The sequence below is a fragment of the Moschus berezovskii genome, chromosome 20 (assembly GCF_049115385.1).
Source record: "Moschus berezovskii isolate FMDL1 chromosome 20, NW_MosBer_1.0, whole genome shotgun sequence".
Taxonomy (NCBI): Eukaryota; Metazoa; Chordata; class Mammalia; order Artiodactyla; family Moschidae; genus Moschus; species Moschus berezovskii.
In genome coordinates, this window is record NC_142479.1 from 17,821,031 (window position 1) to 17,835,208 (window position 14,178).

A 14,178-nucleotide genomic window follows, 5' to 3' on the forward strand; every position below is an offset into this window, starting at 1 on the left:
AGAGAAAAGATAAGAAATAAGGAATCCAATGGATGTAGTTATGCAAAATAGGAATTCCAGAGCAGGAAATGAAACCAGAAGAACACAATTAACAATTAAATGACAGAAGACATTTTTGAGAAATATTTGAAGCTTTAAAAAGATTCACCAAGACTTCCTTGGTGGCCCAGTGGATAAGAATTCATCTGCCAATGCAGGGGACACCGGTTCCACCCCTGCTCCAGGAAGATTCCATGTGCTGGGGAATAACTAAGCCCACGTGCCACAACTTCTGAGGCCCCGTTCTGGAGCCCAAGAGCCGCAGCTATTGTACCTGTGTGCCACAGCTGCGGAAACCTGCATGCCTAGAGCCCATGCTCTGCAACAAGAGAAGCCACCGCATGAAAACCCCAACGGAGGGCAGCCCCACTCACCACAGCTAGAGAAAGCCTGCATGCAGCAACAAAACCCAGGGCAACCAAAATAATAAATAATCTTTTAAAAAGGCTAACTAAAAACAAATGAAACACATGCCTAGGTACACTCACACAAAGTTCTTGAATATAAAATACAAACCAAGATTTTGCATGAATTGAAACTTTTAAAACACAGAAAATCATGCATTCTAGAGAAGAACACAAATCAAGTTGTTCTTCCTAAAGCTAAATGCCAATCATCAATGTTTACAGAACTTTGAAGATGGGTCAAAATTAAGAATTCAAGAATAGTAAAGACATAGCTTAAAAGAGCTAAAACTGAACAATAAAATTATGGTTTTGAAGCATTTTGCAAATGAAAAAATATATTTCTTTAAGGAGAAGATTGATGTTGTAAACCACAACAGTAATAGGTTAGTGAAAGGTAGCATAAAATCACTATATTTTTTTCTTTTGGGGATGAGATTAATATTTTATATTGAAATATAGTTGATGCAGGATACTATGTAAGTTACAGGTCTACACTACATTGACTCAAAGTCTTAAAGCTTATGCTCCATTTTTAGTCATAAAATATTGCCTGTGTTCCATACTGTCCAATATGTCTTTGTAGTTTATTTTAGACCTAATAGTTTGTACCTCTTAATTCCCCTCCCTACTTTTATCCCTAAACTGGTAACCACTAGTTTGTTCTCAGTATCTGTAAGTCTGCTTCTTTCTCATTATAGTCATTAGTTTGTTCTATTTTAGATTCCACATATAAGTGATAGCATACAGTCAGTCAGTCTTTCTCTGACTCATTTCACTTAGCATAATGCCCTCCAAGTTTGTCCATATTGCTGCAAATGGCAAATTTTCCTTCTTTTTTATGATCAAGTTTATTTCATTGCATATATAAACCACTTCTTCTTCCTTTTTTAAGAGACAAAAATCTTTTACTGTCAAACACTTTCATCACCTGGAAACCACGCATTGTGAGGAGGTTGAGGCTGAGGTTCAGGGGATGAGAATCCAGCACCCAAAAATACATCAGACAAGTGAGTCCTCCCAGGTGGAGAGGAGGTCTTGTAGGACTCACAGGGGTATCAGTGGAGGGGTAGCGCATCCCCTGATGTGAACTGCGGGGAGACCACATTGCGTGCCAGGCCACCCACAGCCACTGCCAGACCTCTCTGCTGACTCCTGGCCTCCAATCACCAACAGTCCCAGTGGGCAGTGCCCAGGGCCTGCCGTAGTCTCTTCTCTAGCACCGGGAGCTCTTGGGACATGGATTGCCGTGCTGTGGTCAGTTGCTCAGTCGTGTCTGACTCTTTGAGACCCTATAACTGTAGCCCGCCAGGCTCTTCTGTCCATGAGGATTCTCCAGGCAAGAATACTGGAGGGGGTTGCCATGCTCTCCGCCAAGGAATTTTCTCAACCTAAGGATCAAACACGGGTCTCGCGCATCGCATGCGGACTCTTCATCCTCGGAGCCACAAGGGAAGCCCTGGAACATGGATTATTTCTTCAAAATTCAGTAAAATACACATTACAGTAAGAGCTCTACAGTGAACGGCTCTGTACTCTGGGAAGTTTCACGGCATCTAAGTAGGGCCGACATTCGTGGGAGCAGCTGCGAGAATTCGCCACCAATCACAGACTGTAGCGGGGTTCTGAGCGCCAATCTATGAACTGCGCTGAGCACATCTTTAGCAACACCCGTGTAAGGACTAACTCTAAGAGGGGGAAAAGCAAATTCAAGCCTCAATGCTGAGTTCAATACAATTTCTCAAGAATCTCATCAACAGTCCATGCAGTATAGTTTCAAAAAATAAGCATCTTAAGGTAAGCAGATAACTCTTTTAGAACCCCAAATATATTTTCTGGCTATATTTATGTGGTGTCTCTGTCTGCAGTGGGTGGTCTGGAAGAGGCTCTTCCTCGGGACAACATGGTCACAGGACTCGGATGGCCCAGTGGGACTGAGGGGAGCTGAGGACTGGGGAGGAGGCGCCCTTCTGGTTTCAGTTGGAGACCAACTTCTAAGGCACAGTCCAGGGCCCTGCAGTCCTCTCCCTGTATCCTCTGGTGTAGAGCTTAATGTAGTCTTCCCCTTTATTCCAGAAGCCCTCCTTGTCCCCTAAATGATGTTCTGCTGCTTCTATATCCAGTGGATCACCAAAATTCAAAGGATCAGTAAACAGTTTAGTCCCCAAACAACATCCTTCAGCATCCTTGTGGGGGCCCAGTCAGTGCCCTGAGATGTATCTCACCTGTGGAGCTGGGGTGCCAGACCTGGGTCAAGCAGTTCATTTTGGGAGGCACTGTGTTGTAGGCACTGAAAACTTCGGCTTCAAGCGGAAATTTTCCATCCTGTTAGTAACCTTTATCTGGGGTGACAGCTGAAATCAATGAAGCTCGCTTGGGTCAGAAAAATGCACTTTACACCTATAAGGTAAATTAGCTTCAAGTTCTGCAACCTCTTTAACAAACAGCCTGTCTGTCACAGAAACCCGCTGAGTGGAGTCAAAGGCTGTGGCTGACGCCCAGGACCTTTGAGACTGTCCTCGTGCTTCAGTTAGCTTGCCAGCGTCAGCATCACCGCTATATTTATCCTGGGCCCTGGAGACAGGCAAAGCAGGCCATTGCCCAGCACCGTGGTGGGCAGGTGATGTCGAGACTCAGCCCCTCACCTGTGCCACATCTTTATCCGTTCATCTGTTGACAGACACTTAGGCTGTTTCCATATCTTGGCAATTATAAATAATGCTGCTACGAACATTGGAGTGCATTTGTCTTTTTGAATTAGTGGTGTTTTTTTTTTTGGGATATACACCCAGGAGTGGAATTGCTGGATCATACAGTAATTCTATTTTTATTTTTTTTAGTACTCTCCTTACTGTTTTCCACAGTGGCTGCACGAAAGTACATTCCCGCCAAAAGTGTAACAAGGTTCCCTTTTCCCCATGTCCTGGCCAACATTTGTTATTTGTGTTCTTTTGGATCATAGCCATTCTGACAGGTGTTAGGTGATATCTCATTGAGGTTTTGATTTGCATTTCCTCATGTGCCTGTTAGCCACCTGCATTTCCCCTTTGGAAAATGTCTATTCAGTTCTACTGCTCGTTTTTCAACTGAGGTTTTTTTTAATGTAGAGTTACACGAGCTTTTTATATATGTTGGATATTAACCCCTTATCAGTCATACCATTTGCAAATGTTTTCTTCCATTCAGTAGGTTGTCTTTTTGCTCTGTCAATGTATTTTTGTTCTTGATACTAATATATATAATCTGTATATTCAAAAACCTAATTGTTAGTAGAATTTTTTCACCTTTTCTGGTGTATAGAATGTATGTCTTCTGTTTTAGTTATCTATTATTGCTTAACAAACCACCCCAAACCTTAATGTCTTGAAACAACAACCATTATTTGGTTTGCTTGTGTATCTGCAACTTAGGAAGATCTCAGTGAAGCCAACTCACCTCTGCTCCATGCAGTGTTTGCTGGGGCAGCTTAATGGGGTATGGAGATGGTGGATTAGAGGATCTGCTTTCAAGATGACGCACTTGCATGGCTGGCAAGCTAGTTCTGCTGCCAGCCAGGAATTCAACCTGGTCTGTGGGCTAGGGCCTTTGGATCCCTTTCAAGTCTTCCTGGGCTCCCTCACGTCATGGTGTCTAGAAACTGAGCTGAGCCTCTGGAGGAACAGGAAGCGGTATTCTCTTCTGTGACTTGGTCCTAGGAGTGACAGAGTATCACTTCTGGGTGTGGGCAGAGGCCGCCCTGGCTTACAGTGAGGGGACGTAGGCACTACCTCTCGGTGGAGTGACTGTCACAGTCACGTCACAGGGGCTCATGTGGGGTGAGAGATATTGTCGGGGCCGTTTATTAGAAAGTACGGTTTGTCAAATTACTAGAGAAAGTATTTCAAAATCTCCCTATATTAGGCCTTATTTAACTATGTAATTATGAGAAATGGCTAGAATTAGATTCGAATTTGAATCCTGACTGTAATACTTACGTTCTCTGCATCTATGGACATTTTACTCAGTCTTTTAAAAACTATTTGTTAAAGGGAAATATTGATATACAATGCCAAGAGTTTGTACCTGACCTATATTAAATAGTCAGTAAATGATCATCTCTTAAAAAACAAGGATGACTAGGATACTACTGTTCATATTGTTCCAGAAGTTCTAGCCCAGTGATTTTCAACTTTAGTTTTGAGAGTAGAACCCTTTTCCCCTCATACTCTTTTGCAAAGCAATTAGAAAACCAACAAAAGCTTAGCTCTTATTTTTGAAGCAAAATTGGGGTCTGGAGCTCTCCCTGCTCGTGTCCTCTATTTCCCATGATTGAGCTGGAGATATTTCCTCAGATGTTTCAGTCCATATGATAACATGGGAAAGGAAAATAATTTGTATAATTATTGGATAAGCTATGAAACATTTTCTTCCCCACTCCTGACAATATGTTGTCTATGTAGAAAATTGAGAACAACTTAAAAACTAATGGAACTGACAAAATAATTTAGTATACAATTCATATTCATGTATATATATACATGTGAATACATGCGAGGATCCACAGAATTCTTATATTAATTCACTCAGCAGATATTTATGTGTGAAAGTGAAAGTTGCTCAGTCGTGTCTGACTCTTTGTGACCCCATGGACTATACAGTCCATGGAATTCTGCAGGCCAGAATACTGGAGTGGGTGGCTGATCTCTTCTCCAGGGAACTTCCCAACCCAGGGATTGAGCCCAGGTCTCCACACTGCAGGCAGATTCTTTACCCACTTAGCCACCAGGGAAGCCCTATTTGTATGCAGGTATGTGCTTATAACTGGGGATACAGTGGTGAAAGGGAAGGACAGGTCTCTGCTGTTGGACTTATGCTCTGATGGAGAAGGCATGTGCTCAACTAACTACAGATCAATATCATCATTGGGGAGTGAATAGGACTTATTTGTTTACTTTTCATTGTTTTTCCACTCTCCCCACTGAGGGAGTAAATTTTATACAGAAAAAAAGGTAAATGGCTGAGATAACAAATAAAAGAGGCCAAGGAAGAGTCTCTAGAAGGAAGATTTAGGCTGAAACCCAAAATATTGGAATGTATGAAGGCTGTCAGGAGAGCAGCTGAAGCAGAGAAAAGAGTGAGGGCCACATTTCTGAGGTGAGGAGACATTTGGTATAACCAGAAACTAAAGAACAGCAGACTGAGGCTTGGTGAGTTAAGGTAGGGTGGAGAAGATGGGGAGGAGATGCAGGAAGGGCCAATCAGATGGCAGAGGACTCTACAGGCCAGGGGAAGAAATGTTAATGGTATTTACTGCACCCTGAAGCCGAGGAATGGTTACAAGGGAGCCAGGGGGTGGTGTGGGATCACAGGATGACTCAGCGTTTTAATACAGTTCTCTTTGTCTCTGTGGCAGGAGAGGACTTCAGCAGGGAGACCATCAGCAGGTCGCTAGGACATCAGGAGCAGTCATGTGGCTTTGGCGAGGTGAGAAGTGCAGATAGCAAGAAGTGGAAAAATCCAAGCTCACATGTGGAAAGTACAAAAGGCAAAAACTTGAAAAATCACACTTTGGTTTTGAAGGGAAGAGAGTAGTATCATTGTAAGGGTTATTAACTTCCAAAGAAATCTGATCTACTCTCATGGACATGCAACCCTAGTGAGAGAGTGAGCAGAGAGGACCTGAATGAGACCTTTTCCAGGTGGAAATGGTCTAAATTAAGTTGGTAGAAGTTATGAAGAACATGGTCTACAATCCCAGTCATGCTTTGGATTCTAAACTTGAGTGTTGTACTCTAAGGGAACATTCAAGGCACCAGTATTTATGCCAATTAATATGAGAGTTCAGCTTTTCAGTCTGGAGATCACAACTGAAGTGAAACCCTAGATTTGGCCTGAAACATCTCCTGTGGTGATTAGTCAGGGCAATGGAAGGAACTTTGTAATACAACACTTCCAGCTACTCTCTGAATCCCTTTACTGGAAAGTGGTGGATAACTTTATTCTCTGATCCCTTTCAGGAGTCAAAAAGATCTAGTTTTCTGAACTATCGTTTTCATTTAATAAAGTTCACATAAGGTTTATATTTCAACAAGCAAAACTATAAACTTCCTTCCCTAGTAGCTGATTTGTGTGCATTATATTTATATTAGCAGGTTGAATACACTAGGTACCCTTAGTCTTCATTGGATCGGTGACAACATGATTTGACTAACTGCATAATCAAGTTATTATTCAAGGTATTACCTCTTTATACTGCAATTTTCTCATCTATAGAAGTGGTGGACTAGGTAATGTGTAACATACACAAACTACATTCTATAGTAAATTGTGTTCTTGTGAACAGCAAGCTAAAGATAAGAATTTGCATCTCATGCATCTTTGTACCCTATAATAGCTATTATAGCCATGAAAGCATAAAATCTCATGTTATTATTCTTGTTCAGTCACTCATGTCTGACCCTTTGCAATCCCATGAACTGTAGCCCACCAGGCTCCTCTGTCCCTGGGATTCTCCAGAATACTCAAGAATACTGGAGTGGGTAGCCATTCCCTTTTCCAGGGAATTAGTACTTAAGGAGAATTCTTATTTATTATTTAATTTTATTCTTTTATCTTTTAATGTAGCCACTTTGATAAATATTGATCAATAAACATCTATAAACAAATGAGTATGTAAATAAGTAAAATAATAAACTAAGGGTGATATCTAAATTCTTTTCCAGTATTAAATTTTATAGTTTTATTCTATGATTTATTACAGTCTTTTAGGCATAAAAATGCTTGCAGATCTAATTGGACTAGAAGTTATGTTCTCTGCTTCATGTCTATAGATCCCAAATCAGTAATAGGTGACCTAGAGATGTTCTCATAGGTTCTAGAATTGAACAGAACTGGCTCCAAACCTCAGCTCTGCCTCTGATCTACTCATGTGAACTTGGACAAGTTACTTTACTTTGCTAAACTTCAATTTCTTCATGTAAAATCTGGAGAGTGTCATAAAACTGATTTTAAAACTGTATTTTAAAGATTAAACAAAAATCCTTAGCGCAGTTTCTGTTACAACAAGTATTCAGCAGACTTAATCTACTCTTAACCAACTTACAGGTTACTATTTTATGAGCTTTGGAGTCTGGCAACAGGTTCATCGCCCTACTTTGCTACTCCGTTGCCCTAGGAAGATAAAACTCTTGAGTATTTTAGTAGGAGCAGACTTTCAACATTACAAGTTGAATAGAATAAAACAAACTTGATTCATATGGCCTTTGAAAGAGATCAACATCAGCTCAGCTATAGAGGTTAGAATTAACTACTGAGAAACCTGTATGCAGGTCAAGAAGCAACAGTAAGAACCTTACATGAAACAACTGACTGGTTCAAAATTGAGAAAGGAGTATGACAAGGCTGTTCATTGTCACCCTGTTTATTTAACTTATATGCAGAGCACATCTTGTGAAATGCCAGGCCAGATGAGTTACAAGCTGGAATCAAGATTGCTGGAGAAATATCAACAACCTCAGATACGCAGATGATACTACTCTAATGGCAGAAAGAGAAGAACTAAAGAGCCTCTTGATGAGGGTGAAAGAGGAGAGTGAAAAATCCAGCTTAAAACTCACTATTAAAAAAAAAAATAAGATCTTGGCATCGGGTCCCATTACTGTATAGCAAACAGAAGGGGAAAAAGTGGAAGCAGTGACAGATTTCCTCTTCTTGGGCTCTAAAATCACTGTGGATGCTGAACAGCCATGAAATTAGAAGACCATTGCTTCTTGGCAGAAAAGCTATGACAAACCTAGACAGTGTATTAAAAAGCAAAGACATCACTTTGCCGACAGAGGTCCATATAGTCAAGGCTATGATCTTTCAAGTAGTCACAGATGGATGTGAGTTGGGCCATAAAGAAGGCAGAGTGCTGCAGAATTGATGCTTTTGAACTCTGGCGCTTGAGAAGAACCTTGAGAGTCCCTTGGACAGCAAGGAGATCAAACCAGTCAATCCTAAAGGAAATCAAGCTTGAATGCTCATTGGAAGGAGTGATGCTGAAGCTGAAGTTCCAATACTTTGGCCACCTGATGCAAACGGCTGACTCACTGAAAATGACCCTGATGTTGGGAAAGATTGAAAGCAGAAGGAGAAGAGGGCAATATAGGATGAGATGGTTGGATGGCATCACTGATTCAGTGGGCATGACCCTGGTCAAACTCCGGGAGATGGTGAGGGACTGGGAGGCCTGGTTTGCCATAGTCCATAGGGTTGCAAAGAGTGGGACATGACTTGGTGACTGAACACATTCTGAGATAACACACTCCATAAGGGTTTGCTTTCACTTTACAGAGTGCTTTCATTTGTAATATTATACTTACATTATTCTTATGTCATCAAGTTTAAAAAATTGAAGTGAATTGCCTGATTCTTAAAGACTAGAATCCAAATTTTTTATTTGCAAAGCTAGTTTTTGTGACCATGACTCTATCTTGGAAATCCACAAACCAAATTAGTACTGTGAAAAATATCCCAAGGAAAGTAGTTCTGATCTGTACACAGATGGTTTTGTCTATGATATGATACATTTCATTACTTTTCAGTTGCTTGGAGCCTAATACCTTTTATTAGTGAATAGGAACACATATTCTTTTAGTTCCCCAACTAAAAATAAGACCAAAAACACTGATCAATCACAATAGGTAAAGCCTCACTTTGTTCCCTGTGCAAAGTTAGGCATTGGTGAGCATTCATTATTCATTCATTTTTCATAGTATCTCATATGGTCTTCATCAGCCTTCTTTATGGTCCAACTCTCACATCCATGCATGATTACTGGAAAAACCAGTAATGGAAAACCAAAGCTTTGACCAGATGGACAGTTGTCAGCTAAGTAATGTTTTTAATATGCTAAGTTTGTCATAGCTTTTTTCCAAGGAGCAAGTGTGTTTTAATTTCGTGGCTGCAGTCACCATCTGCAATGATTTTGGAGCCCAAGAAAAGAAAGTCTGTCACTGTTTCCATTGTTTCCCCATCTATTTGCCATGAAGTGATGGGAACGGATGTTATGATCTTCGTTTTTTGAATGTTGAGTTTTAAGCCAACTTTTTCACTTTCTTCTTTCACTTTCATCAAGAGGCTCTTTAGTTCTTCTTCACTTTCTGCCATAAGGATGGTATCATCTGATATCCGAGGTTATTGATATTTCAGCAGGCAATCTTGATTCCACCTTGTGCTTCATTCAGCCCAGCATTTTGCAAGATGTTCTCTGCATATAAATTAAGTAATCAGGATGGCAATATAAAGCCTTGAAGTATTCCTTTCGCAATTTGGAATCAGTCTGTTGTTCCATGTTTGGTTCTAACTGTTGCTTCTTTACCTGCATACAGATTTGTCAGGAGGCAAGTAAGGTGGTCTGGTATTCCCATCTCTTTCAGAATTTTCCAGTTTGTTGTGATCCACATAGTCAAAGGCTTTAACGTAGTCAATGAAGCAGATGTTTTTCTGGAATTGTTTTGCTTTTTTCTATGATCCAGCAGATGTTGGCAATTTGATCTCTGGTTCCTCTGCCTTTTCTAAATCCTGCTTGAACATCTGGAAGTTCTCAATTCATGTATTGTTGATTCTTCACGTATGTGAAGTTCTCAATTCACGTACCTAGCTTAGAGAATTTTGAGCATTACTGAGGTGTAGAGTGTAACATTCTTGAACCCACTATCCAGCATATACATTAATATTGTTCCTTATTTGACTCATAATTTTTTAAAGAAATAAAATGTTACAGTTATTGTTGAAGTTAACAGTACCCTTCTCATTCACATTTACAGTTTTCAGGGCAAATTTATGGACTGTAAACACTATTAAGTATCTTACTCTGTACATCCTTCTATAACTTGCTTTTTTATTCATCAGTATTTTCAAGATTTGTCCATGATTTGCAGATTATTTTTTCTTTAATTTTAAAAGTTTTGTAATGAATAAACCACAATTTGTGTATTGATTTTCTGGTTGGTAGATCATCATTATGCTTTATCAACTTTTTTTTTTTTGCCATTAAAACAATGTGAATTCTTTATCAATATTAGCAGTTCTCTCAATATACTAATAGGAATGCAACTGCTGGACATACAATATGTGTATTATCATATTTAATTGACCTTTTCAATTTGTGTTTCATGCTATCAGTTACATTTTAACTAGAATACTTTGTCAGAATTATTGTTTTCCTCTATATTCACCAACACCTAATTTTTTAGTTTTTGCCGATTTAATGTAAACAATTAATGATGTAATTTATTTTGCCTTTCTCCAGTTGCTATGGAAATTTAGCCACTTTTCATGTGTCCTTCTGCTGTTTGAGTTTTCTCCCTGTTCACAGTTTCAGTTTTGCTATTTGGGTTTTTTTCACTGATTCCTTCAGTTCAGTTCAGTTCAGTCGCTCAGTCGTGTCCAACTCTTTGAGACCCTATGAATCACAGCACACCAGACTTCCCTGTCCATCACCAACTCCCGGAGTTCACTCAAACTCAGCTCCATCGAGTCAGTGATGCCATCCAGCCATCTCATTCTCTGTCGTCCCCTTCTCCTCCCGCCCCCAATCCCCCCCAGCATCAAAGTCTTTTCCAGTGAGTCAACTCTTCACATGAAGTGGCCCAAGTATTGGAGTTTCAGCTTCAGCATCAGTCCTTCCAATGAACACCTAGGACTGATCTCCTTTAGAATGGACTGATTGGATCTCCTTGCAGTCCAAGGGGCTCTCAAGAGCCTTCTCCAACACTCCTAGTTCTGTATATATTATCAGTATTGATCCTTGGTTGGCTTTGTGAAAAACAAATGTCTTCTACCAATTTATATGTTGGGTTTTGATTTATTTATAGTATACAACTGAACAGGAGTTCCTGTGTTTTAATGTAAACAATTGTCATTCGAGAGTAGGTGCAGGAAAAAAGAAGTTTCTATTTAAGTGCCAAGGAATTTGATGCAGGGAATTAATTGCTAGGTAAGTCCCCAGAATAAGTGTGGTGTTTGTTTTGTTTTGTTTCCAAATATATGGGGTGGGGGGAGAGATGGGCTGTTTTTGTTTCCTTTTTCTTCCTTTCTTTTGTCTTTTACATTGTCACCAGAGAATGATACAGAGTGTTTCCAGTTGGTTGGAAATATCCTTTGTGACTTATGGAATCATCAACTTTAATGAATATTTTATGAGAGTTTGTAAGTAATGTGTGTTTTATTTGTTGGCTATGAGGTTCTATAAAAACCCTTTATATCAAGCATATAAACTATTTGCTCAAGACTTTCATACCTTTCATATCTTTACCAATTACTTTGTCTACTTGATCAATCTATTTCCTAGAAAACAACCTTTAGAATTTCCCACTGTGATTGTGAATTTGCTGATTTCTCCTTGTACAGTAAGCCCTTCATATCCATGAGTTTCCTTGATTTCAATCAACCTCACATTGACAACATAAAAAAAATTCCAGAAAGTATCAGAAAGAAAAAACTGAAAATGCTAAACACAGGCAGCTCTTTCTGTAGTGTTTACATTATATTAGGCATTGCATGTAAACTAAAGATACCTTAAGGAGTATGTGTGGACGTGCACAGGTTATATGCACATATTCTACCATTTCACATGAGGGATGTGGGTATCTGTGGATTTTGGTACCTTCGAGGGTCCTAGAATCAATCCCCCCAGATACTGAGGGATGACTGTACTGGTGACATTTTGCCCTTATGAATTTGAGACTATACTTTGAAATGAATATAAATTTAGGTATTCAGAACTCCTGAAAAGTTCTATCCTTTAACTTTTAACTCATGAACTTCTTTTCTTGCCTTAAAGTCTGTTTTGTCTGATATTTTTACAGCCACATCAGTTTCCTTTAGTTTAAGGCTAACTTATGTATTTTTTCCATAACATTACCTCTACATTTTCTGTGTAATTTATTTTAGTTATATCTCATATAAACACGTACAGATGGGTTTTCTCAAAATTTGTATTTTGAATAATTACATGTATACAAAAAACTTGAAGGAATAGAATAGGAAATATTACTTCCTTTACCTAAATTTACCAGCTGTTTTTATCACCTGTACATTTTATTTATAGGTTACACAATTTTAACATAAGTTGCCATTATATGCTACTTTATTCTGAATTGAATGATTTATACAATATACCACATATTACATTACATTTATAATATAATATATATATTACACATACATCTGCACACGAACTCATCAGTTCAGTTCAGTTCAGTCGCTCAGTCGTGTCTGACTCTTTGCAACCCCATGGACTGCAGCACGCCAGGCATTACTTTGCTAGCATGTGAGATGAGATGAGTGCAATTGAGCAGTTTGAGCATTCGTTGGCATTGCCATTCTTAGGGATTGGAATGAACTAATACATACATAACAATCATTCAAAAGTGTATTGCATGTACACTCATGGCTGATTCACGTCAATGTATGGCAAAAACCACTACAATATTGTAAAGTAATGAGCCTCCAATTAAAATAAATAAATTAATTAAAAAATGTGTATTGTTGAGCAATAATTCTTTGGTGAATATATCACAGTTTGTTTTTATCAATTCACCCATTGAAGGACATTTTAGTTGCTTCCAGTTTTTGGCTATCACAACTTAAGATGATATGAACACTTATGTCAATATGAGCAATGGTAGTTTTTTCTCTTAGAGAAATATCTGGGAATGGAATGGCTAGATTATATGGTAGGTTGTATGTTTAACTATTTTTTAAAATTTATTTTAATTGGAGGCTAATTACTTTACAATATTATAGTGGTTTTTGCTATACATTGACATGAATCAGCCATGGGTGTACATGTGTCCCCCATCCTGAAACCCCTCCCACCTCCTTCCCCATCACATCCCTTTGGGTCATCCCAGTGCACCAGCCCTGAGCACCCTGTCTCATGCTTCAAACCTGGACTGGTGATCTATTTCACATATGGTAATATACATGTTTCAATGCTATTCTCTCAAATCATCCCACCCTTGCCTTCTCCCACAGAGTCCAAAAGACAGTTCTTTACATCTGTGTCTCTTTTGCTATCTCGCATATAAGGTCGTTGTTATCATCTTTCTAAATTCCTTCAGTTCAGTTCAGTTCAGTCGCTCAGTCGTGTCTGACACTTTGCGACCCCATGAATCACAGCATGCCAGGCCTCCCTGTCCATCACCAACTCCCGGAGTTCACTCAAACTCATGTCCACAGAGTCGATGATGCCATCCAGCCATCTCATTCTCTGTTGTCCCCGTCTTCTCCTGCCTCAATCCCTCCCAGCATCAGAGTCTTTTCCAGTGAGTCAACTTGTCACATGAGGTGGCCCAAGTATTGGAGTTTCAGCTTTAGCATCGGTCCTTCCAATGAACACCCAGGACTGATCTCCCTTAGAATGGACTGGTTGGATCTCCTTGCAGTCCAAGGGGCTCTCAAGAGTCTTCTCCAACACCACAGTTCAAAAGCATCAATTCTTCGGCGATCAGCTTTCTTCACAGTCCAACTCTCACATCCATACATGACCACCGGAAAAACCATAGCCTTGACTAAATGGACCTTGGTTGGCAAAGTCATGTCTCTGCTTTTTAACATGCTATCTAGATTGGTCATAACTTTCCTTCCAAGAAGTAAGCGCCTTTTAATTTCATGGCTGCAATCAGCATCTGCAGTGATTTTGGAGCCCAAAAAAATAAAGTCTGACACTGTTTCCACTGTTTCTCCATCTAAATTCCGTATGTATGTG

At 39.6% G+C, this 14,178-nt stretch overlaps 1 pseudogene; it reads right to left on the reverse strand.

Moving 5' to 3' along the window:
• Positions 1 to 2,305: 2,305 nt before the first annotated feature.
• On the reverse strand, positions 2,306 to 2,994 carry LOC129536440 (NEDD8-conjugating enzyme UBE2F-like; annotated as a pseudogene).
• Between the last annotated feature and the right edge of the window lie 11,184 nt (positions 2,995 to 14,178).